Genomic DNA, 21,736 nt, shown 5'->3' with positions numbered 1-21,736 from the left:
TTGTCCCTTCCTCCTCTTCCATGTCCATCCATGAATGGAAGTTCAATGTCTGTAAGTAGACCTCCTGGGATGAGGCTTTTCTCTTATGCTCCTAAAGTAAGTGCCATCAAGTTGTATCACTATCTGGATAGAAGACTTTTAAAGAAAACTCATGGGGTGCAGGGGGAAAAAAAAGCTTGTGGGCTGGTAATGAGTAGATTTCTGCTCACCCCCAAATAGTTATGAATGTCATCAAGACAAAACCGATGAATTTCTCTCCAATTGCCCAAGGTTTGCACTTTCACCTGCTTTTGACTGATATTCATGTTGAGATTTGAGGACTGTTTGAATGGAGAAAGAGTTCACATGATAGGCCAGGAAGCAGAACTGGCAGGTTTCGCAAAGCTCTAGAATTCGCTCAAGAAGAAACTCAGTTAAGAACATATGAAAGTGCAAATGTCAGATGACTGGAGGGAAAGCCATAAATCAGGCCCCAGTTCATGAACTTTGACAAACGTGGTTTGAGTTTTAAGTTTAAAATAAATCCCCTCCCCCCCGCAAAAAAATCATCAAGATTTTTGCATTGTGCTGGGTTTTGACTTGCCAGAATTCAGAATGTTTGAAGGAACACATTGCTGTAGTCCAAGAGTTCTCCACCCCATGGACACAAATGGGTTGGGGATCACAACCACCCTTCCCATTCTACATTGCTAAATAGGAAGGGGATCCCAGTCAGGGTTGGCTCCAGGCACCAGCGCAGCAAGCGCGTGCCTGGGGCGGCAAGCCATGGTGGGGGGGGGGCAGCCTACCTGTCACTATGAGGGCAGCAGTCAGGCTGCCTTCGGCAGCATGTCCGTGGGAGGTCCGCCGGTTCTGTGGCTTCAGCAGCAATTCAGCGGTGAGCACACCAAAGACACGGGACCGGCAGATCACCCGCAGACGTGCCGCCGAAGGCCGCCTGACTGCCGTAATTGGGGTGACAAAAAACAGAGCCACCACTGATCCCAGCTAGCTGGGAGGGAGGAGGATGCCTTGGGTGGTCCCAGTATGGAACTCCCTAGTCATTACCAACCTAATTCCCCACTGCCTTGTACCTGGTGTGGTCATTTATGCCTTGCACAGTGAGTCGAAAATACTGCCCTTCTGACTTGCACAGACAGCAGTAACTATGAAGTTTGATTCAGCAGTTAAGGTACAAACCTTCCCTCCTGGGAGACCTGTGTTCAATTCCATGTTCTGGCACATGCCATCCTTTTGGCCCAGATTTTTTAAGGTACATAGGTGCAGCTTTGTTCAGTGTTGCAAGGCCTAAGGGCACATCTTCACTGGCTCTAAAAAAAAATTGTCCACGAGGGGCAGAGCACTGTCTATACTGGCATGTTACAGAGCTGAAACTTGCAGCACTCAGAGAGGAGCTTTTTCACTCCCCTGAGCAAGAAAAGGGGGAGGGATAGCTCAGTGGTTTGAGCATTGGCCTGCTAAACCCAGGGTTGTGAGCTCAATCCTTGAGGGGGCCACTTAGGGATCTGGGGCAAAAATTGGTCCTGCTAGTGAAGGCAGGGGGGCTAGACTCAATGATCTTTCAAGGTCCCTTCCAGTTCTAGGAGATAATTGGAGATATCTCCAATTATTACCTTTTAGCGCTGTTAAGTGCCAGTGTAGACAAGCCCTACGTGATTTAGGCGGCTAAATCCCATTTTCAAAAGGGATTTAGGTACTTAGGTCTAAGTCACTTAGGCCTTACAATGGCTTTTCAAAGCAAGGTCTTAATCTCTCTGAGCCTCAGTTCTCCATTTGTAAAATGAGAGTAATAGCACTTCTCCGCCTCACAATGGTGTTGTGAGGATAACTACATTAAAGACGTGGTAATGCAAATATGTTGCTAATGGGAGCCAAATAAGTACTATAGATAACACTGAGGCAGAAGATGTAAAGCAATGGAGAATTTGGGCCCCTCTGTTTCAGCATGAGAAATAGAAGTTTGCCTGATCTCACAAAATTCTGTTGTGGTGTTTCAGTTCCTCTCACTTCCAGTCCTGTCCAAAAGGAGGACGTTTAAGAGCCAAAAAACTTTACAAACTAAATGTAACCAAACATTTGTGTGTCTATTAAAAGCTTTTGGGGTTCAAGCTTTGAGTGAAGGGTTGGGGCTAAGTTTTGATTTCGCCCCAGCTGGCTCCCCCACCCCTAATTAGAATCAAGCTCTTTGTACGTAAGTAACATTTAAATATTTTTGAGCACCAGGGTCCTGCACTCTGCTACGCAGTGCCCTTTCATTACGAATTAGTCGAGCTGATGCTGAATAAACAGATCGTGTGTGTTGCAAGAGCTCTGATGTGGTCTCTGTTAATAACTCTTTTTAACCTATTGCAATCATGCCCTACTAGCCACACACCCCACAGGACTCCTTGGAAGAGGAAAGATTACAGGGGAATTGCAGAGAGAAATTTTTAAAGGGAAGAGACAGTATAAAGACAAGATTGTTTGAACTTGTGTCAGATACAGTAATGAGTGGGTAACAAACAACAATACTACTTAGCACTTAGAGAGCACTGTATGTTTGCAAAGTGCTTTGCAAACATCAACCAATTAATCATACAATGCAGCCAGTCTCCTCTCATCTTTCTTGTGTCACCTTCTTACCTCCTCTGCTCCACCAATGCTACCAGCCTCATTTGCCCATTTGACAGCTTCTCCGCCTATTCCTTCAAAATGCCTCTTACGCACAGAATGCCCTTTCTGAATTTTGGCCCCGATTCAGGAAAACATCCCTATTCAGAAAGGGAGCTTAAGCACATACTTACCTGTAAGCAAGTATCTAAGTGCTTTCCTGAATTGGGGCCTTAATCTTTAGGGCCACTTCCCTCCTCCAGACCAACATCTGCTGTGAAGTCTGCAAGAACTTAACCAGCTAATAACGGTTCGCTTGTGCATTGGTTGGGGACAGATGCACAATAGCTACCTATGTAACTGCCTGATCCTATTTTCATTGGCATCATCTTCCCTACTGTACTATCATACAGTGCTTGTCTCTAGATACATAGTAAGAGATGGTCCCTGCTCTTACAATTTATTTAGACAGTACCCAACCCAATGGGGGCCCAATCCTGGGGGGCCTTTAGGCACTACCATAATACAAATACTAATAATAGAATAATGGTGAAAAGGTCAAATATGAAAACAATTTAGGCATAATTGACTTTAATGGGGGATACAAATGCTCAGCACCAGACCACTTTGATCTTGGTGCTTGTGTATGGCTTCTGAGATCAGGGCAAGTACCCATGTAAATCACATACCCCATGCTACATTGGTACAACCTGCCTGCACTACAAATTTGCACTAGCACAACTATATCCTAGTTACAGCAGTACGAATATCCCTAGACAAGCTCCAGCTTTCGGCACACCGCTTTGAAGATGGTGCTAAATCTCTCTGTGTTCCACATTTGCAAAATAGTAAATATTACTGTTAACCTCCCTGCTTTCATGTCTGTAAAGCACTGAGATTTTTAAATGCATGGTGCTTTATAAGTGTAAGGTATCCTACAGGCAGCCACAGAGTGCTGTAATCTGATCACATATTAATATCAACAGAGATATTCTCAAATGCACATATTTAAATAGATCATGCTGATCAGGTTAAACATTGTCATGGGATAATGAACTCCTCCTGCTGCTACATAAATGCTGAGGCATTAGTGGGAAATAAATATCACAGAAAATCTGAGGTTTTCCCAGTCAGAACAAGAGACATTCATTCAGTCAAAAACCAAGGTTCAATTGCTGTGACATTATTCTGTTACACCAAATCACCAATGGAGATTGAATCATTTTACGAGATGGGTATTTGTTCAGTAGAGTGGCAGGGACTCTGTTACTGCCCTGCTCCTTTCCATCAGCAAACCAGCAGCCAATTTAGCTGTGAAAATGTAGGGTGTTTCCAGCGTCTCTTTTCTGGATTATTCCACTGCTGGTACAAGAAGGGAGTGGATCACAAAAGGCTACAGACCCAGTTAAAATAAAAAATAAAAAAGGAGCAAGATTCTGAGCACTTCTCAGGGGGGTGATGAACTCTAGGGCAGGAGGGAAAAAATTGATGGAAAATTTAGGTTTTTACTAAGCAACATTTTTTGTGGAGCAGGTCTGCTGTCCATAAGAAAACTACAAATCCAAAACCGGGAGGGGGGGAAAAAGGGGTGGGGATAATTTTTCAGTTTTGACAAGAAACTGACATTGATAAAAAATTCCAGTAAAAATGATTTTTTCCATTTTCTATCACAGTTTTCAACAGAAATCCCTCCTCTTCATTTTCTGGCCAGCTCTAACAAGTACCTTCAGTTCCCTCTGAAGTCAGTGGGAGTGGAGGGTGTTCATAATCTGCCAAAATCTGGCCCATCTAGGGGTCTGAGATTGATCAGTAGCTGGTTGAGGGGCCAAGGGGCAGCTGAGTCTGACAAAGTGTTCCTTGATTTTAATGCAGAACACGAGGTTGGCCGGGGCCCATACACCCAAAGGGTATTTTCCTGTTAGTTTCCTGCTCATTTACCATGTACACACTGCTGACTTGTGCATTTTGAATGGGCTTCACGTACATTTCAGTCTCCAAACGAACTTCAAAAGCCAGGACCTCAACTTGTATAAATGGGTGAATTCCAATTATTTCAACATAGCTACCCCAGCTGAGGATGTGGCTCCCTTGCGCTTACTTTATATTGGTTTGCCCCCGGATGGCAGCTCTCAGGTTTACAAACTATCACTGCTTGCTAGTCAGGGAGCACCACGTCAGATTTTGCTATACTCCTGCTTCGGCTCCATCCCTGGTTAGCCGCTAAGCGGGGGCGGGGGTCCTCACAGCGGCTGGGAGCATGCCTCCGAGCCTGGCTGGATGGACACATACATCCTAGCTCTGCTGGAGCCAGCATGCTAGAAATAGCAACGTGGCTGCAGTAGTCCAAGACTTGGACTCACATGGCTAGCATGACCTCTACCCATGCCTCAGTCACCTGCTATTTCTTGCATGCTAGCCTTAGTGGAGCTAGCACAAATCCGGCTACCTGCACCAGGAGGCATGCTCCCAGCTGCGGTAAAGGGAGACCCTAAGAGCCTGGGGCTAACCCCATGGAACCACTCCCATGGGCGCTGATGCAGGCTAACACTCCCCTTGATTAGCAAATTCAGACCTTTGCATCTTGGCATCCCAGTCCCCTCAAGGGAAGGGACTGCGTTGTAAGTAGATTGAAACAAACTGTTCAGGGCTTCACAGTACTGCTATAAATGTATGAAATGTCAGAGCCCACCCACCAGGACCAGCGAGAATCTCTTTGGCAGCTCTCTCTCCAAGAATCACTTCTACTGCAGTGCCTATATGAAATTAGCAAGCTAATTAAAAGCAAAAGTAAAGTAGAGGGACAACTGAGTGACAGCATAAAACATGAAACAAGCTATTTGCCAATCAGACCCCTCCCCAGATCACTTTGCTAACATGTGTGCTTTGCATTGGTGCTTTGGGTTTTTAGATTATGTAAAAGCAAATTATTTTCATTTTTAGCAGCCGTACTGATATCACGTTTTGAGTGTTCCTATTAGAATAGAGATTTTTATTGCATCTGCACACCCACTATCCTATAAAACAAATGTCATTACATATTTGTCTTCAGCAGTGAGCTGGGCAACATTTTTCGGACAAACACTTTATTCACTGACAAATGTAGTTTCAGGTCAACAAACTATTCACGAATTCAGGTAAAATTCAGCAAATAGCTTTAAAAAAATATTTGACTGAAAGTCAAAATGTTTTATTTGGGCATTTTAAAATGAAACATTGGCTTTTCATTTAAAAATTATACTTCATTTCAAAATTTAGCTAGATGTATTTAAAAAATGAGTAACACAATAATGAAAAACAAAACAAAAACTGAAAAAAAATTGTTTGGGGTTGAAGAAAGCATTTCATTTGACCTGAAACAAAATTCTTTTGGTTTTTTGTTTGGGGGGGAAGGAGGGAGGAAAGAGAGCGAGAGAACCACAAACAAACAAACCAACCCTGAAAGTATCCATTTTGGCTTGACTCAAAAACAATTTTTTTCCCCAGATTTTTTGGTTTGGCTTCTGAACCTCCCCCCCACACACACACCCCAATCCCCCCAAAATAATTATTAGGTCAGCTCTATTCAGCGTTCTATGTAATATGAATCATTAGAAGTCTAACATTGCTGGATTGAGTTATATGGAGTTAAAGCACAATACTACTTAACAGTTTGTACTAGCCTGAAATATAGTATATGAAGGCAGCATACATTGAGCTTCTGTTGTTCAGACTAGTGGAGCTAATTGATTGCCTAGAGCTCTAGCCTAGAAAGCCAGACAGCTGGAACCATGAAGGACTCTTCTGCCTAAATGAATTAAGTAAATAAATTAAGCAATAAGCACAAAGGAGAGGGTGTGCCTTTCTTGCCAATTAATTGAAGTGCAAGGCACAAGCTATTGGTTGTGCAGTTATTGGAAAACACCACGTATCCTACTGTTGTTTATATTTGTACGATGTGCTGAATGAATAATTGCCAGCTGCAGACGCCACATGGATGAGGACAAATCATTAACACCATTAGTATTAATTACTGTTAATTATTTTCTGTACACACACACCCCAAGTGTGCTTGACACTTCAAACAAATAGGAAGACAATTCCTTGGCCTTAAGGGTTTACCCGAGCCAGATTTTGTCACACTGGAGTAGTCCTTTGCTCCATCAATGGAACTACTGACTGTGGGTAAGGAGGCCAGAATCAGGCCCATAATTGGGAATTGACAAGAAAGGGGAGTGGAAAGAGGAAATAGAAAGATTATTTTGGCTGCTTGGGATTTCTTTGTGCCGGTCTTCATTGTTTTAATGGGCTGTTTAATATATTCTAAAGTGATGCGGGGGTTAAGAGTGGGTGAGGAAGAGGGAGATCAGACAAAGGGTCTTGGCAATTTGGGAACCTCGGTGATGAGCTGAGATGGTAACATCAGAGAATGAAGGCACTTCAGGCTGCAAACACGCTGCCCGGAGGAGCTGGGATCTGATACAGCCCCTTATAGACGTCTGCTGCCCATGTGATTGGTGGGATTTGAAAGAGGAAATGGTAGCAGCCTTCTAAAGCAGCTCAGGAGTAAGGTTTCATGCGTAAGGGACGGCATGGAATAAAGCACGGAAGTGGTTGTGGGAGAAGCAGGAGCATGACGACTGGCGTCACTGGCAGGGCAGAATGGGATGGTCGACACAATGAAACAATGGAATATACTGAACAAACAAGGTGTATGGCATTAAAGTGAACATTAAAAAGTGTGTATATTTTGGTTTACACATATAGGACCCAATCCACTTCCCATTGGAGTCTCTCCATTGACTTCAGTGGGAGTTGAATCAGGCCCACAGACATTTGAAGTGAATACTGAGCATCACCTTGATATGTCGTGCTTTGCTGAACACCTGCAGGATGGTTTCTCTCTAGAAAACAGTTACTGTTTTTGCCATATCGAAATTCTCCTATACTCCCAATACATGGAAGCACAATTTCATTGGATAGTTTATGGTGTTTCCTATAGACAGAAATGAAATGCTTAACTTAATGTAAGTGGTTAGGAAAGACCCAACTCCCCTGAACAGTACATTTCAGACTGCCAAATGACACTAAAATCGCTTATTTAAGGACCTCTCTCTCTGGAGGGGATCTCGGGACTAGAGCTGGGCAGAATTTTTCAATTCAATAGGACGAAAAACTTAGTTTTGGTCAACCCAAAACTATTCACAGTTTTGACATGAATCGTTTCAGCCACTAACAATCCAGCCTGGAGAAGGAGGAAATGGTAGCATTGCTGCTTCTGCTATAGTCTTTAGCTCTCACCTGGGATGTAGGAGACCCATATTCAAATCCTTACTCTGAAACAGATGTCGGCAACTCACTAAAAATTCTATTTAAAAATAAACAAACCCTCTCTCACATTTGTTGCAGCTTAAACTATTTATTTGGAAAAAAAAATCAGTTATCTGCCCAGTTCTATTCAGGACATTCCCACTGAGATTCAGGAGCCCACGCCTCTGAAATTAGTCTCCTTCTCAAATACTATTTTATCCTCAGTAGTAGTAATAATTTACACTGAGTATTACAGCAACATCTGCAGCCCCTAGCCAAGATCCGAGCCCTATTTTGACAGGCTCTGTACAACACACAGTAAGAGAATCTCTGCCCCAAACAGCCTATAACCTAAACAGACATAGCTGACAAAGGGTGAGAGAAAGAGAACATTATCCCCATTTTAAAGACAAGGCTCTGAAACCAGAAAGTGGTTTGCCCATGGCTGCGCAGTCAGAGTAAATCTATGCCACAATCCAAGGTGTGATTTGCAGCTCTTGTGGGCAATCCCACAGTGGTTTTAGTCTAGCCAGCTCACTAAAAATAGCAGTGAAGATGCAGAGGCAGAAGCCAGCAACATGAGTTCGTAAGCAGAGGGACCAGGCAGCCTTGTACAACCTGAACTGACGCCCAAGTCGCTGGGTCTTGGCTGCTATTTTTAGTACTACTAGCTAGATTAAAGCCAGCGCAGAGATGCCTCCACGAGCTGTGAATCGCACCTTCAGCTGCACGGTAGACATGGCCTCAGTCTGTAGTCCCATGCTAGGGCTTTAACCGGACATAAATCTTGCTGCCGACCCACCTGGAGTGTAAGTGAACCTGGAGGTTAGAAAGCAGATGGGCTAGGACTCAGTGACAAGGAACTTTGGGACAAGTCCAGAGGGTGTCAGGCAAAGAACACTTGTACTCTGCTGTGGATGTCTAAACAGGTGGGAACATCTGAGATGGAGGGTGATGGAAGCACTATGATTCTAGACAGGAGTCTTCCAAATCCTGATATGGAGGTTGGGAACCCCAGCATAAAGGAGCGCTTAGCCTGAGGCTTAGGTTTCAACTTGGATTCTTTCAGTGCGAGTTTTTCTATGCTCTTTGATGTTCTGCCAAACCCAGATAAGAACCCACAACATCCCCGGCTTTGCTTAGCCTTTCCTCCCCTCTTTCTAGAGCCAAATAATCGTAAAATACAATTAGCTTAAGGGTGAGGAGGGTCTATGTTACAGATGATTATTTTGTGCTCTCTCTAATCCTCCCACTGGGAGCCAGCCTGAGATGAGAACCGATCTCTCCCAATCCTCCATAGTGCAGGCAGGAATTGTGCTGACCTTGGATGAATGAGGAAAGGAAAATCCGGCACTTCTTGAGGAAAGGGAGAAGTGGAGTTCAGTTTCCAAATGGGTTTTAAATGGGACATTTGTACTAAGGTTGCCAGATATAGGTGGTAAATCATTGCAACCTCCTGTCTCCTCTGAACACACATACGCACACTGATAATGGACCATGTCCTTTGGCCAGTTCATCCTGCACTGTTAAAAACTTGTTCTTTGGGTTCAACTGACAGTCAGAAGGGGAGTAAATATTTGCAAGTGAACAGTTTTCTGATGGGGACATTCTCAAAGGTACATTAGCTGGAAAAGAGCAAAGAGAAGCAGGAAATGCTCTGCCACCATCCTCTTTTATTGTACTGGCCTGCCAGCTCAGGCCTGGCAAGACAGTAAAATAAATCAAACACACCGAAGCTGCATGCTCAGCTTTTACAAGGAAAGCACCGGAGAGCCTCTAGAATGGGAGTGCACTGATAAGGTGACCTGATTTCACAGAATTTCGAAGAGCCGTCCTTTGAACTTAGAAAGGGGTCATTTGTAAGAGATAACATTGACTGCCTAAAAAAAAAAAATTAAAAAAAAAAAGCTAGAAAGAGCAACAAACGCCTTGTCACAGAGCGAGGCGCTCCTGTCCAGTTCCAAATAGAGAGCAGATCAGAAACGAAATGGGGGCAATGCCCCCTGTGCTGCATCTGTTTGACTTTGATTCTGGTCAAGTTGACATTTGGAGCTTTACTTAAGCGACTTTGATTTATGTTGGAGGCTATGCCCCTGAGGGCGAAGGAACCCATTTCAGACTAGGAATGTACATTTTAGGAGGCCTCGTCTTTGTAGCGAAGTAAAAACCCCTATTGGGTTCTGAAATAATAATAATCGGCTGCTCTTTGTTATTATTATACATATTATGGCAGCACCTGAGGCTCCAGCTGAGATCGAGGCCCTATTGCGCTAAGTAGGGTGATGTTAAGAAAGTCCCTGCCCCAAGAATTTACAATCTAAATAGACAGACAGTGGGTGGGAGAAAGAAAGTGCTATTATCCCCATTTTAAAGATATGGAGCTGAGGGACAGAGAGATCAGCGATTTGCCCAACATCACACAGTCTGTGTCAGGGCTAGAAAGTGACCACAGATTTCTGGAGTCCCAGTATCTTAGCTACAAGATCCGCTTACCGCTCTGACATTCAGTTCGATAGTGTGCGCAACAAAGAGATATACTGGAGCTGGAAAAATAGTGGGGGGGAGATTGCAAATATCTGTTTGACTGTTTTCTAGATATTTTTTTACTCTCATAAAAAGGATGGAAATTGAATATAAACTGTGAATTCCGTTAAAAGGCCAATATATAATCATGGAAATGTTCACATAGCCATATTAAAATCTTTTTCATTTTCCATCTATTTATAAAAGTTATCAAATCAAAGAGCAGAAATAAAAGCTGATAAATTTAGATTATCAAACACTATGACTAGAGCTGGGCAGGAAACAGTTTGAAAACAAATAGTCAGAGACAACATCAAAGCTGATAGCCTGTGAGCAACCCATGGACTGAAATTTTCTTGCACAAAGTGTGCAACAAACAAATTCCAAAATGGCAGACAAATGCACAGAAATCAAACACTGCTTGTGGATAATAGGCAAAGAAGATAAGAAGCTAAATTCACAAAACATGAATACTTTGCCTGATGCTGAAAGATCTGACTCCTGACCTAAGGAGGGCAGGGTATGGCTCTAATGTATGATCATATAGCAAAATCCCAAATGGGGCTTTTAGGCATGACCAGAATATAAATATGTAACAATAATAAAGAGGAGTTTACAGTTGAATGGACAATCAAGATTTTGCTGAGTGACCCAGCAGGATGGGGAAGTGGCTTTGCCTACGTACACAGAATTTATGAGGTTGATCCTGGAATACTGCATACTGTTCTGGGGTCCACATTGTAAAAAGGATGCTGAAAAACTGAAGAGGATGTAGAGAAGAGTCACAAAAATGATGTGAGAGCTGGAGAAAATGCTTTACATTGAGACACTGAAGGATCTCAATTTGTTAAGCTGGTCAAAAGACTATCAAGAGGTGATTATGGTGTATAAGTACCTTCTTGGGAAGAAAGGGATACTAAAGGGCTATTTAACCTATGGAGACAGGTATAATAAGATCCAATGGCTGGAAGCTAAAGCCAGACAAATTCAAATGAAAAATAAGGCATAATTTTTTAATAGAGGAACAAACTACCAAGGGAAGTGGTAGACTCTCCATCTCTCCAAATTAAGGCTCAATGCCTTTCTGGAACATGTGCTTTAGTCAAACACAAGTTACTGGACTCAATGCAGGTGTCACCGAGTGAAATTCTGTAGCCTGTGCCTATACAGGAGGTCAGATTAGATGTTCTACTAGTTCCTTCTGACCTTAAAATCTATTAATGTACCACGTAAGTGCTTTGGGGATTGTTTAATAGAAGTGAGTGATTAAGCAGAGGTTTTCAAAGCTGCCAAAGAGATTTTGACCCTCGGTTTCCATTGGGTGTCCTGTAAACTGGCAGCTGAAAGTCTGGCAGAAGGAGGATTTAAAAGAAAAGGTAGCAACATGGCACACAACGTTATGGAGGTTGTTCTAGGAATAGGAATCAGGGAGGAAGAAAGCCCTTTATTAATAGTATTAGGAATTCCATGTGCTCGCTCTCTCACCGGAGCAGGCATTGATTCATTGCACAGTCTCATTAAACCTGCAGCTGATCACTGAAGACTTTGCTTTCTGATTACATCACATGAGCTCTTTGTTCTACTGACCTAGAGAGTTAGGAATGCAAGAGATGACAAATCTGCCAGATCACCACCTCGTATTCCCAGAGAAAAATGTCACCACCACGTGATTATGTACCTAGATCACTACTGTTACTGATGATGTGTCTGTCCTTGGCAACTCAAACAGATGGATTTGTCCAAATAAACCTAGTCATTTTTTAAAACCACATTCCTCTGCAGTTCTTTTCCCAGCAGCCACATCTTGGGCATATCTACAAATGTTAGCTACCTGCCTTCTCAGAAGAGGAAGGAAAGGTATTTGCAGGCCCACTCAAACATTTAACTATCCAGTGGTTGAGTCTGGATTTTCAAAAGCGCCTAAAGAGTAGAGCTGGGTGAAGTTTTCTGACCAAAACTTTGAGTGAAAAAATATAGATTCAGGTTGAAAAAACATTTAGCAAATGCATGTCTTTTTTTTTTAATTATTTAAATATATATATTTTTTAATTCCAAAAAAGTTGGAACATTTTAGTCTTGGAATTTTTCAAAACAAAAATGTGTTGACTTTTCAATTCAAAATGACTGTTTCAAAAATTACCCCTTTTTTAATTAAAAGGGGAAATAAAAAGCTCAAAAACAAAATGAAATGCTGTGGTTTTGGTTAAACATTTACTTTTTCAGAAGCAACTAAGTGACTTGGGAGCACAAATTTACCCAGTACTTCGATTGTAAGCTTTTGGGGGCAGAAACCATTGTTTGTTATGTGTTTGTACAGTGCCTAGCACAATGGGGTACTAATCCATTATTGGGGCTTTAGGCATTACTGTAATGCAAATAATAATTATAAATATAGTTTATAAGAAGTTGACTGTAAATGGAACTTTATAACCAGCACTATCCATTGTGTCACTGCGTGTATAAATGGTCTGGATATCTATAACTGGCCCAAAGCCCCAGCTTCCACCATTTTCTTTTTCTAATTACCCTTCCTATCCTTTTCCACTTTGTCTGCCTTGTGTATAAAAATATCCTTCAATGTGACCTTTTAGGTGGGGGGAAAACCATTTAAAAGTAACCATTGAATCTACTTCATCTGTATCATTATTATTTGAGGATTTCACAGATAACCTTATTCTCTTCCTACATGAGATGAGAAGCTTTCATCTAACTAGTGTGAGGTTAATGCTCAGATGTTATACAGTAGCTCTAAAAGTGAAATCATTTTGCACATTACAGGTAAGAGGTGGTCAAAAATTGAAATTTCCATCATCTGTGAAATTCCTAAGTTTTGATATTTGTTTCCTTCCCGAATTGGAAGGAAAAGTTGAAATATCAAAATTGTTTGAGGAACAAAAAGTTTTAAAATGTCTTGGAAATGTCAAATTGTTTCTTTTGGGTTTGTTGAACCAAATCAAAACATTTTGTTTCATCGTGGCTTGACACTGAATTGTGTCTGCCTAAGCTGTCCTTGTGCCTCATAGGAGTTATAGTGTGGGTGTCTCATGCCCCCATTTTTCTCAACAGTCTGATCTCCCTGGCCAGACATCTCCTATGATTGACCTCGGTCACGAACTCCCATGACACACCATGGCAGTTCAGCCAGAAGGAAAACAGGAGCTTGACACATTATTTCATGGTTACCCTGTCCTCCCACCCTCCCCTTGTCTGTTTCTTCCACCAGCTGCATCTTGACATATTCAAATTGTGAGCTCAGACTCCCTCTTAACTCATTTTATGGTGCCTAGAACAATAGGCAGAAGTGTAATACAAACAACAAATAAAATGACAAGCACTGCTAATAATCTATGGAAGCCATTTTGTTGAAGACTTCACAGTCGTGATGTGAGCTTCCCTGAGCAGAGTGTAAGCAGGTTCTAAACTAACTAATTCTACCAAATGGGCAACTGAATGTATCAACGCCATAAAGTCAACCTGCTCCGCCATATTACCACATAGTGCGGTGTTCTTTTTAAGGCAGGGGGACCACTGCATAACTCTTAATGCTTAACATAGTAGCAACCAGAGCCTAGTGTTAACTGCAGCCTACCGCTCCCTGGAGACCAGCGCCCGACTTGCAAAATGGCAGAGCTCCTCTTCACACAACAGCAGCCTCTTTCTGCATATTCATGTTATCCATCCATCCTGTCCATGAGGCAGTGATACCATCAAAGCAGCTGCCTCCTGGAAAGAAGATGACCAGATTTGCTCACTCTCTCTTTTAGAGAAAGTGTGTTAAATCAGAATCAGACTTCCAATATTTAAGATTACACACTATTTTTACCACTGGTGCAACTCTGTAAACTTATGAGATGTTACTCAGAATTTACAACAGTAGCAGCAAAAATCAGATCCAGCCCTTAGATATCTTTATTGAAAGTAATTGCTACTGACTACTTCCATGTAAATTGGCCACTCCTAGATTTACACTGACTACAGAAACCAAAACACAGCAAGAGTTGCTAGGAATTTTACTAGTCAGCTTTGGAATAAAATAAAAAGTGCATTATACATGTTGATAAACTACCCAGAGTGATTTGGATGAATTAAATACTTTGAGCCTTCAGTCTCCCTAATGATTTGTAAATGAAACAGCCGTGATTTATGGCTCTAGCAGATATGTCAAGCCTGAAGTTTATACTGTGAAAAATACCACATTTGAATTCTTCTCTAAATAAATAATAAAAAAATCTATGTTGCTCTCAAACGTTGCTTAAGATATGTGAGTTATAAATTAGAATCCATAACACTAGGTGGTGCAGTCTAAAGGATTAATGTGTTTCTATCTAGGGAAAATATGGATTCAAATTTACATCAGGGCAAAAGTGAAACACTCTAAGTGGCTTCCATCCAGTCCTCTGCGAGTGGTTAATGTCATGATTTTTATGAAAAATCTCCTGTCGGGGACCTTCCTCCCCACCTCAAAAAGAGTTAAATTGCAGGGGATAACTTATACCTGATCAGTCCTGCACTAATTTTCCTGCACTTAGGCTCCCATACAGCTATCGCCTCCTAGGTTATAATGGTATGGCTAGTTAGGGCTGCCTCCCATCCTGAGAAGTCAGAGGATGGCCCCCACTTTTTCACTGTAAGTGGTGCCTACATAGCCTCAAGGATACATAAAATAAGAGAGAAAAGCCGTTGACAAGCTTTGGGTGTGAACCTGCAATAATGCTACACGTAGAGCTTCCCATTGGAAATACATGAATGTTTACAGTACAGATCAGGGGTAGGACCAAGCCCTTACTAGAACTGCCAACGTGAACACTCTGTTGCCTCCTGCCCACAGCGCCCCCACCTGGTAGACATTGTTATTGGGCACTGTGATTATTAATATAGCAGGTACACTTAGATACAGAGCTTTATCTATGAAAGACAGTGTGGTCCAGTGATAGGACACGGGAATGAACCTCAGACCTAGATTTTAGTCAACATAATGCCACTAGCCTGCTGTGTGACCTTGGCAGTGTCATTTTTCCCCTCTGGGCCTCTGTTTACCCTCCCACTCTTTGTCCTATTTAGACTGTAAGCTCTATAGGGCAGAGACCCTCTTTTTCTGTATTTGTACAGTGCCTCACACAATGGGATCCCAATCTTGATTGGAGCCTACAGTACTAAAATACAAATAAACAAGTAAATGAAGTTTTTTTATATGTCTACCTACCCAGAGTTTTGCATACATTGGCCAAATTGTGCTCCCAGTTCAACTAGTGAACATAAAAACATAAGAACAGCAATACTGGGTCAGATCAAAGGTCCATCTAGCCAGTATTCTGTCTTCTGACAGTGGCCAATGCCAGGTGCCCCAGAGGGAATGAACAGAACAGGTAGTCATCAAGTGATCCATCCCCTATCACCCATTCCCAGCTCCTGGCAAACAGAGGTTAGGGACACCATCCCTGTCCATCCTGGCTAATAGCCTTTGATGGACCTATTCTCCATGAATTTACCTAGTTCTTTTCTGAACCCTATTATAGTCTTGGCCTTCACAACATCCTCTGGCAAGGAGTTCCACAGGTTGACTGTGCATTGAGTGAAAAAATACTTCCTTTTGTTTGTTTTAAACCTGCTGCCTATTAATTTTATTTGGTGACCCCCATCTCTTGTGTTATGAGAAGGAGTAAATAACACTTCCTTATTTACTTTCTCCACACCAGTCATGATTTTATAGACCTCTATCATATCCCCACTTAGTCGTCTCTTTTCCAAGCTGAAAAGTACCACTCTCCCCTCGTATGGAAGCTGTTCCATACCACTAACCATTTTTGTTGCCCTTTTCTAAACCTTTTCCAATCTCAATATATCTTTTTTGAGATGGGGCAATCACATCTGCACGCAAGATGTGGGCGTACCATGGATTTATATAGAGCAACATGATATTTTCTGTCTTATTATCTATCCCTTTCTTAATGATTCCCAACATTCTGTTCGCTTTTTTGACAGCTGCTGCACATTGAGTGGATGTTTTCAGAGAACTATCCACAATGACTCCAAGATCTTTCTTGAGTGGTAACAGCTAATTTAGGCCCCATCATTTTATATGTATAGTTGGGATTATATTTTCCTGTGTGTATTACTTTGCATTTATCAACATTGAATTTCAGCTGCCATTTTGTTGCCCAGTCACCCAGTTTTGTAAAATCCTTTTGTAGATTTTCAATGAAAAAATTCAAACCAAAAAGGAAATATCTTGTTTCATTTCAATTTTCAAAAACCCAGAAGTGTTGGGTTTGAGTTTTTTACTCCTCTAGTCCAGCTTTCTTTCCCTTTTCACCCCAGCCTCTTCCTTTCCTCCACTGGAAAATAAGGGATGGAGAAAGTGTTTAAAAAAAAAAAAAAGACAAAAGTGGGAAGAAAATAGTTTTGGTTTTTCTCCCACTTTCTCAGACTTTTCTTTTTATCCAAAATGAAGCAAAAATTTCCATTTTTCTTTCACAGATTCATAGGAATTTAGGCCTGAAGGAAACTCGAGAGACCCTCTAGTCCAGCCCTCTGCGCTTAGGAAGACTGTTTTCAAAACTGGAATGAACAATAATTTTTTTGTTTTGAATTTTTTTCATTGAAAAAAAAATCAAAATGAATATACAACTGTTGGCCAACTCCTAGCCAATTGTTGCGAGAATTGTACTATACCTTTGTTTCAGATTTTTAAATTGAAAAATGTCCATAATCATTTTTAAATGAAGTCATAAGCTTCAAAGTGGAGAGCAATATAAAGGTCCTGAGGGCCTGATCCTGCCCCATCAGAGTCAATGGGCACTCCGACACTGACTTCCACGGATGCAGGAACAAGGCATAAAACACTGAGCATCTACCACACCATATCACAGGAAAAACTGACAGCTTCTTTATGAGAAATGTTTAGAGACAGTTTCATTAAGGAAACTCTGCTCTCATCATGATGAGAAGCTTATCATGTAAAATTCTACCCAAACCTGGAAAAGATCAATTGTTATGCTTTTCTTACTAGCTTATTTCATTAATAAGCGGAGATGCTAAGATCTTGGCCAAGATAATAGCAGTAATATCAGCTAAATTACTCCCACACTTAGCAGCTATGGACCAAGTGGGATTTGTATGTGGGCATAAAGCCACTGTTGAGCCAAAGAGACTATTTAGCCTTCTGCATTACGCAAAGCATTATAGCCATCCAGATTTAATAGATTGATGGAAAGCATAAAGGCATTTAGTAATATGGAATGGGCTTCCGTGTTCATAGTGGTACAAAAATAAATCTGGGAGAACAATTTTTTGGCTCGATTATAACTCCCCACACTGTAATGATGAAGGGACGTGCTTCATCCCCATTCATGTTTTCTAGGAAAAGCTCACCCACCATTACTGTCTGATGCAGTGATCATTTACAGCATAGTTCTTAGGACCTCAGATAGTATCAAAGGGGGAAAAAAAAAAGAAGTGAATAGAGAGGAAAGTGCATTGCATTGCAATGCTCTCTTAGCTTTCATTCCCTCTCCTGAGCAATCAGCATCAGAATTTATCAAGATTATTGATATTTGTGGGCTCATTGTGGCTATTTAATTCATTATGTCAAATCAGAATATTTATGCAGACTCTTTGGTTCCCCTCTATATTTCTTAAATAACTCTTTACAAAGAGCACAAAGGAAAAATGTAGGGAGATGGGTGGCAAACAATTTGAGGGATATATATTATTTGTATCATTGTGGGTATTATGATCATGCCTAGGGGGCACAACAGAGATCAAGGCCCCAGTGTGCCAGGCACTGCATAACACACAATTTGGGTATGTCTGCACTGGAAGATGTGATTTCCAGTTCGAACAGACATACCCAAGCCAATTCTGATTGAGCTAGCATGCTAGAAACAGAAGTTTAGCCATGTCTGTACAAGCGATGGGAGGGGCTAGCCACTTGAGATCTTGGTGGGATCGTACCTGCGCAGGCTAGCTCATCCTGCCACTCGCATCGTAGCAGCTACGCTTCTATGTCTAGCACACTAGCTGGCTCAAAGCTAGTGTGGGTACGTCTGCTCAAGCTGGAAGTGACACCTTCCAACTCCAGTGTAGACATACCCACAGAGTTTACATTCTAAACAGATAAGACTGACAAAGAATGGCGGGGAGACGTTCGGGGTGGGGGTGGAAGAAGTGAAGCAGCATGCCCGATCAGTGGTAAAGCTGGGAACAGAACCCAGCTCATGACTGTCTATTCCCATAGCCTTGCTGCCTTTCACGTGTGTGCATATAACACCTATTCTCAGTGCTGCAGTGGAAGATTTAAGCTGATGGAAAAATCTGTCATTGCCTTATTAGGCAGAGAGAGGGAGTCATTAAGATTAACACATTACCCAGACTCAAATTCCCTATAGTAATATTTGCTTTTAGTTTGTCAGATCAACTGCTTAGTAAGCCAAACAGAACAACTGTCAGATTTTGGTAGGAGATGTACAGCATAGCACTGGAAAAAGGAACCTTAGAGAGAAAGATAGAAGTGTGAGAAATACATCAGGGCCACACAGAGTATATGACCAACTAGGCACAGCAGCCAGTGCAGAGCAGTTTGTGAAAAATGGAGTGTCCCATTGCTGTACCTGTCATCATGATAAACACCACCAAATCCTCAGCAGGTGTAAACTGGTGTACACCATTAAAGTCAATGAAGCACCAGTGAATTACACCAACTGAAGATGCGACCCTATATCTGCCTTCCTTTTTAGGTGTGAATACAGCTCCGGCGCTGCAGTAGGTGAGTGCCAGGTTGTGCCATTACGGTTCAGCCCTCAGTGAGGCCGACACAGAGCAGGACTAACACCTGCAGGAGCACCGCTGTGCCTCCTGGCACTCCCTAGTGTGCAAGGGGAATGTACCTTCCTCCACTGCTCTTCAGGACACACAACATACACTGTCCTGCACACCCAGCCAGCTCCACTGGCCACTGCAGAGGAGGGACAGGGCAAACTCACCCCTCCCTGCCCCCCCTTGGGGCAGCATGCACCTCTCCATTCCTTGCACATCCTGGGCATCATCCTGCAAGATGCTCAATGCCTTCATCACCTCATAAAGTCAGGGAGAACTCAGACTGCTCCGCAGCTTACAGCCATGCAGCCAGGCCCTAAGCCGGGGCTTAGTCCTCAGCGTGGCCTAGTGTTTGCAAACACCGACTGGCTGGTCCACTGACAGGCCAATGGATTACAGAGGGCACATTTAACAAAATGACAAGGTTTATAGCATTCAGAATAACATCCTGGCTAATGACCTTCTATAGTCATCCGAAGTCACCATAAGAAGTATCACATCCTAGATTCGGAGCCTTGTTTCAGGAGACGCTTACATTTCCATATACACAAATCACAAGTTATAAACATTATCTGCCTCAGACAACATGGTATCTCTGAGAGCAATGGATATATTTTTCACCAAGAATGTGCTTCCTGCACTACTCCTAGAGTTGGATGGGAAATGGCTTATCCTGCAAAAAATTTCAAGTTTTTCCATATATTTTCCCCCAAGATGAAGCTGAGACCTTTCAAAAGTTTTCACAGGGGTTATTCCACAGCATCCTGCTTCTGTTTCCCCCTTCTTCGGGCTTCCTAAACAAACAGCACATTGTCCAAAGGAAATCAAGCATTCTTGATCTACTGTCCACTTTACTCGGTCCTCAGGCCACTGCCCCAAGCCCAGTTCAGTGTCTTTCTCCTGATAATCCAAAATAACACAAAGTCTTTCAAAACAGAACGCAAACTCACCCTGCTGGGCACAGCCTCTCCTCCCTGAGGGTCTGTTTTTCTGCCTCCCAGTTCCCCCGACCTGGAGTTTGTCCTTCTTCACAAGCCTTGCCTGCTGGTATATTCCCCTCTGCTGACTCAAGGACCTGAAGAAGCCTTCTTACTCACTGCAGGCATAACCACAGTTTCCTGGATGCCCCCACATCCCCACAGCCTCCATGCTGGAATCACCTGATTCTTCTCAGGTGGTGCTCTTTCTGTAATCATGGTCAGCTAGCCCCAGCTGTTCAGGAACAAGCCACCCAATTACATAGAGCAAGAAAGCAAATAAGTGAGCTCTCCTAGAAAAGCCCATTACCCAGTGGATTGGGCACTGCTGTGGATGAGCCAGGTTCAAGTCTCCACTCTGCCTGATACAGGCTCAGCAAAGTGATGCCCCATGTTTTGAAATCTTGGTCTTTCACATCCCAGGGAATGTCTTCACTATTGGGCTATTTTGGAGTGTTTTTTTCTCTATGACCAGAAATTCCATCCTGGATCTGAGAAACCTTCCCATCAAAACAGATACAGAAGGGGGAGGGATAGCTCAGTGGTTTGAGCATTGGCCTGCTAAACCCAGGGTTGTGAGTTCAATCCTTGAAGGGGCCACTTAGGGATCTGGGGCAAAAATTGGTCCTGCTAGTGAAGGCAGGGGGCTGGACTCAATGACCTTTCAAGGTTCCTTCCAGTTCTAGGAGATTGGTATATCTCCAATTATTAGAAAATTTCTGCAGAAAGTTTTGGTTTTCATGAATCATCATTTTCCAGCCAAAAAATATTTTGTCAAAAAATCCCCAACCAGCTCTACTTCCTACTGAGCAATGTTCAAGTGAAATATAACCAACAGGGAGAGCTCTCAAGACCAGTAACCTACAATGAGTACGACCTGATTATCTGTAAAACAGTTTAAACTCTCAAAAGTAAATATTGCAAATGTCTTATAGCAGTGGAACTGAGATCTTGAACTAGAACTAAGTCAAGAGGAATGACATAGTACATTAGATACTACATTTAATACATTTCCTGGAAACAGACATTCTCTCTCATATGATATTTCATAAGTGAAAGTAGCAGCGGGCACCACTTGATGTTCTGGAAATGTCAAATAATGCAAGTAGAGCTGTCTGGAAATTTTCCAACGGAACCTTTTTTTTCCACTGGAAAATGACAATTAGCTGAAAGTCCAATGTTTCACGGAAACATGTCAATTTCAACCAAATTTCATTTTTTTAAAAATGGAACAGAACTTTTCAGTTTTCCATTTTGAAATGATTTTTTTCTTTACATTTTTTACAAAATGATATTTTATTTAACACAATATAAAATAAAAAAGACAAAATCAGAATGAAACGCTTCCATTTTATCAAAATGAAACATTTCAATCAAGCCAAAATGATTTTTTTCCAGGGGAAATGTCAATTTTTTGTTGTTGTTGTTTTGTTCGTTATTGGAATGGAAAATGTTTAGAGATCATGGAATTTCCCATGAAACAGAAAATCTGGTGTCCTCCCAGCTCTAAATACAAGTGTTCTGGGTTGGGATTTAAAAAAATATTA

General features: G+C 42.1%; 1 long non-coding RNA gene across 1 annotated transcript in view; it reads right to left on the bottom strand.

Moving 5' to 3' along the window:
- The window catches only part of LOC123362704, a 91,071-nt gene extending 70,668 nt beyond the window's left edge, over positions 1-20,403 (bottom strand). The window contains exon 1 of the long non-coding RNA XR_006576525.1: positions 20,163-20,403. This is a non-coding gene — a long non-coding RNA (uncharacterized LOC123362704). The remainder of the gene's footprint in view (positions 1-20,162) is intronic.
- Between the last annotated feature and the right edge of the window lie 1,333 nt (positions 20,404-21,736).

Source organism: Mauremys mutica, chromosome 2 (genome assembly GCF_020497125.1).
Source record: "Mauremys mutica isolate MM-2020 ecotype Southern chromosome 2, ASM2049712v1, whole genome shotgun sequence".
Lineage (NCBI taxonomy): Eukaryota > Metazoa > Chordata > Testudines > Geoemydidae > Mauremys > Mauremys mutica.
The sequence above is the reverse complement of the archived record's forward strand: the minus strand, read 5'-3'. Positions and strand labels throughout refer to the sequence as shown.